We start from the raw sequence: 5,331 nt of genomic DNA, 5'->3' as shown, positions 1-5,331 counted from the left end.
CTTCAGTCACTGTAAAATACACAGGCATGTGAACATTAAGGAGACAAACCGAGCGTCCATACAGAGGATTTGCTGAATTGGCTGCTAAGAGTTACTCTTAGCAATATAATAATTGTCCTTAATAGCAAATGCAGCTCTGAATACAAGTTTTGTTCTCAAATGTTAAAAAAGATTTCTCAGCCACCTGCGTGTGTCGGGCGGGCGGCGGAGCGGGGCCGGTGCGGGCTCGGGCCGTGCGGGGGCCGTGCGGGGGCCGTGGGGGGGCCGTGGGGGGGCCGTGGGGGGGCCATGCGGGGGCCGTGGGGGGGCTGTGGGGGGGCCGTGCGGAGGCCGCGCTGCTGCAGCCGCGGACCCTGCAGGGCGAAGCGAAGGAGACGCCGCTCCGCCCATCCCGCCGCGCCGGGGCCACCCATCCCGCCGCCTGCCCCGTCCGCCGCTCCCGCCGCCGCCGCCGCCGCTCGAGTGGCCCCTGCCCGGGAACGGGCGGCCCCGGGTGGGGTCGCGGCCCCGGGACACGGGCCGGGCGGGCGCTCCGCGGGGCAGAGGGGGCCTGCGGGGGGCGGAGCCGGGAGAGCCCCGGGCACGGCCCCGCTCCGGCCGCGCCAAAGGATCCTCTCGCGGCTTTAGGTAGACTGTTAGGGACCAAGAGCAATTGTGTGCACTATATTTACTGGTTTCCCCTTTTTTTTTTTTTCCTCTCTCTTTCTCTCCTCTCGGTGAAAGTACTGAGGGAAAATATTTCTGAACTCCTTAGTGAAGTAACTCGGAACAGAGTTTCAAAGAGGAAAGCTGAGGGAACTTAAAAAGCACAGCCGGGGGGGCGCTGAGGGAGACCAGACGGGGCAGGGGCGGGTCCGTGGCTTCTGTGCCTGTTCTGCGTTGCTTTTCCCGCCCTGCTGAGGGACGGGGTTTCCCGCCGCTCCCCTCAGCCTCCCTCAGGCGCGAAGTCCGGCTCCTCCCTCGGTCCGTGAGGGGCGGGGGCAGGCGAAAGGCGCTTTGCAAAGGTCCGAAAGCGGTGCTGGAGTCGCTCTCGGGCAGATTTCGGGCTGTTACACAGGTAATAAGCATTAAGCAGCGGCGTCACAGGGGCAGAGCAGGGTGTTTGGGTGAAGTTCCCGAGGGAAAATGTTTTTGAGCTCCTTCGTGAGGTAACTCAAGAGAGTCCGTGAGGGTCACGGAGTGGCAGTGAGGGGCTCTGAGGCTCACAGAGGAAGAGGTGTGTTCCTGAGGGGTTTGTGAGGGTTGCCTGAGGGTGAATAGGGTCCCTTGAGGGTCTCTGAGAGTTGCTGAGGGGAAAGCAGGTGCACCCTGTTTGCTGCTGAGAGATACTGAGGGACAATTTGATGCCACGAGGGCCACTGAGGAACTTTAAGGGTTATTAAGAGGCAGGTGGGGGTCTTGTGTATCCGTGAGGGGAAGTGGGTGTTACAGTATGTTACTGCGGGGATGGTAGGTCTCTCGCATGTTGCTGGGGGGGGGGAGGCAGGTGTCTGGTGTGTCCCTGAGCGTCTCTGAGGGGGAAGAGGGTGCCTGAGGGAAAGGCAGATGACTCGTGTGTCCCTGAGGGGCTGTGAAGGACCCAGGGCGAAAAGGGTGCCCTGAAGAATCACCTGGAAGCCATGAGGGCATGCTGAGGGACATGAGACGGGGCAGGGGCGGGTCGGTGGCTGCTGTGCCTGTTCTGCGCTGCTTTTCCCGCCCTGCTGAGGGGTGGGGTTTTCTGCCGCTCCCCTCAGCCTCCCTCAGGAGCATCTCTGATGGGGAAGAGGTTGCCCTGAGGGGAAGGCAGAGGACTCGTGTGTCCCTGAGTTCTTTTGTAAAAATGCTATTTTTGGAGCTTTATCTGCAGCATTTATAGTGACCTGGTGTGTAACTTCAAAGGGGTATTTTTTTGACTGGTATGAGTTTTAAGTTAGTAAAGTAGTTATTTTAAACTCAAGTTTTGGAAGCGGTTTGTTCACAGTTGCTTTCTAATAATTGATTATTAAAATGTCTGTCATCAGATATATTTTTAAGTAAGGGTAGCTATAGTAGACTTGGTTCTGTACAAGAGCTGCTGACTTACACTTAAATTGGGAAAGACCTTTATGAATTGATAATTTTTGTTTAGTGCTACTTGCTCCTTAAGGTTTAAGTAGAGTTGCATTTTCTTCATCTGAAATTGAGTACAGTATTTTCTAAAAAACTAGTGTCATATAAAAATCTCTTCTTATGGCTAGAAACAACTAACCAAGTTCTGATTAGGGAGTGGCAAGCGATGCTTTCATATTGCATAGATGAAAAAAAATGAAGATATGTTGGTTTAATATTAGACTATGAAAGAAAATCCCCAAACCAACCACCAATAACTGAGAAAAACTTGATTTTAGGAGAGCACTTAGAATGTCCTAATTACGAAAATCAAGTTTGCATGCTTTAAACGACACAAAAAAGTCACTGGTGTTTCATGAGCACTCTGGGTGTGAAAAGAAGGCTAGACATGAAATGGATGTTTACTTTTCTAGGTTAGTAACTTCTTTGGAAGTCATTCTTAAACTCAAAATTTTTTTACTCTGAGTATAGTGAACAATGCCGAGTCAGATGTTTACAGTGATTTGAATTTGTGTAGACTTCGTTGGAAAAGCAAGTACATTGGAATTGTTACATTTAATTGCTGTTTGTAACCATAAAGTGTTCTCCTTTTTTTGAGAATGCATACTGATGCAGGTATCTTGTTAATTAGATGTCTTATTAGATGCTGATCTGGTATATATTCCATGGCTGACAGAGTAGACCTGTGATAACGTTAATTATCAGGCCGTCCTGACAGCTCAGGCTGATTGAAGTACAGCAGGAATCTGCCATGGAAATCGATGGTTTATATTTGACTGCTTATATGGAATGTTGGGGGGTGTGAGCAGAGGGAGAGATGGAGGAAATACCTTGCTGTGAAATAATGAAATGCCCTCACTCACTGACCCTTGTCTTTATTGAAACATAACTCACAATTTTTCATTCGGGCTATGTGAATTTTTCTGTATTGATTTTAAGCATAATACATAGTATAAAACTTTTCTGTTGATTCTGACAGTTGATTGAATTTTAACAGCCCAGTGCTAAGAAAACAAGTAGGGACAGTAAAACTGCTGGTGTTTTTAATCTCATTATGCTTAATACAGTTGATTAGTTCAATGGTACCACACAAGTTACATCTGTGGGTGGGTAGCAGGAGGATCTGTGTCTGTGAGGGACATTGGAACTACTGTTTGAATCCCGAAACAGATGAGAGGTGTAAATTTTATAATATGAATTATATGCTTTTGCTAAGACAGAGTGGGGTTGCTGAAAGTTGGGCAATGTTACATTTCTACTTTTGACTTTAGAAAATATCCTCTATAACCTTGTACAATGCAGTTAAAGTAATGTCTGGATTTGTGTTTCTTTTGGTTGTTTTTCTTGGAAATGTTTAACAGAAGTGGAGTTAGCTTTTTAATAGAAGAGCTTAGATTTTTGAGACAATTTATACTTGAATGAGCAAAACAGCCGTGACAACTTTAAAGAGGAATAATATCTGACTTCATTAGTAGAGCTGCCCTGCCAGTGTGTGATTCTTGCTTCCACTAAGAAGGTGTATTTTTCAGGCTAACTGTGTGTCTGAGAACAAGAAGACAGTTCGAGTAAAGTGAAGTTGTGTTACTTAAACGTATTGTCTGGGTCCAACACTAGAAGTTGCAGCTTTTTTGATTACTGCAGTTATTTTAGTGGATGTTAGCTGTTAGAAAAAGTGTGGTAATGCTAACAGGTTTTTTTATTTGTTTCATTCTCATGACTTAAAATATTGAGTAGAAGTTGAAAATACATTTTCAGTTACTTTTCATTTGAGAATTGATTTTTGTACTTGGTGTCAAATAGTAAATCTTGCTTTTCAGTTCAGTGCAAAAAAAATTATTCTGTTGAAGGGAAATACCAATAGGTAGCTATTAATATGCTTTAATGTTTTTGGTGTTGTATAGTTGAGTAGCACATTGGAAGTCAATTTTTTTAATTGCTTGAAAAAATATTTTTGACTGTCTTGCAGCTGCACTTGAATCATTGTACTTTACACCATACTGTAGTAGGGAAAATTTTCTGTGTTTCCCACACAGGGTGTACCAGAGCAAGTTTTTGATACTTCATACTATAATTGCAGTACTCCAGAAAGTGTCCAGGGCAAAAGGTCCTCAGAATACTCTTATTAGAGGGGATAGGCCATGAAGCAGTTTGCATGATTATTCACTGAAGTCTGAGGGTATTAATAGTTGGAGCAATTAACACTTCAGTGGTATATAACTATATAAATGTTTATGCTTCTTTAAGACTTTGAAAAGGAAAAACATCCCAGCATGACAAACAAAATAAAATCTTGTTACTTTGCTGGGAAGTTACTTTGACCATAATTTTGAGGAGTAATGCATCAGAACAGCTGCTGATGTCAGAGCAGAGGCAGGGAAAGATAATAGCATTTTATACCCTTATCTGGTGGATCAGTTTCTGGCTTAAAAGATCAACTGATATTCTGTACTGGTCAGGGGTTTTTTGAGTTTGTTTCTGTGTGGTGTTGACTTTCTTTTCAGGCAGATCAGAGCTGTGATCTAACTCCCCATTTATGATCTCAGAGTAGTTGTGTTTGGCACGGTGGCTGAGGTTGCTCGATGCTGAAGATGTGGAGCAGAGCCTTGGGGAGTGAAGTACATTTGCTTCAACATTTACTTAGAAGTCTGAAAGTCCTAACTGATGTCAACTGATCGTGCATCTGCTCCATTCAGAATTTTAAGGATGTGACTATTTTCAGACTAGCTGACACTAGATGGAAGTCAGACTTCGCTGAATTCTTTAAATCTTTTAGTTGTTGAAATAATGAACCTTCTTGGTGTTTTCTTTAATTCAGATTTAAAAATTGTTTTAGGAGTCTCCATAACCACTGGTTGGGCAAAATGTCCTGTCCTAGGTCCAGTATATTTTCTTCATTAATGTCAAAGGGGTGGAAATGCACTTGAAATTTTAAAAACTAAGCAACAGATCTCCTAATGCAAGTACTAATACAAACTTAATTTTTCCAGTTCATGTATTTAAACTGCAGCTAAACTAAAACGTTCAGCTTGTGTTGCATAATGTTTCAATTTATTTATCAGACTTCAAAGCAGTAGCAAAGCAGTTAACATTCTTCCTAATGCAGCTTAGTCTAATAACTTGCAAATAATTCTATCAAAAGGTAATGCATAATTTTCAATTTTTAGATGCAAAGCAAGCCAAATCCACTTCTATTTGCTGTGGAGTATCTTAGGTATCTTTGCAGGAACGGGAAGAAGGAGA

Source organism: Empidonax traillii, unplaced genomic scaffold (genome assembly GCF_003031625.1).
Source record: "Empidonax traillii isolate 1590-97213 ecotype Southwest subspecies unplaced genomic scaffold, ASM303162v1 scaffold17:size2698205, whole genome shotgun sequence".
NCBI classification, from domain to species: Eukaryota; Metazoa; Chordata; class Aves; order Passeriformes; family Tyrannidae; genus Empidonax; species Empidonax traillii.
Note: the sequence above shows the minus strand (reverse complement) of the source record.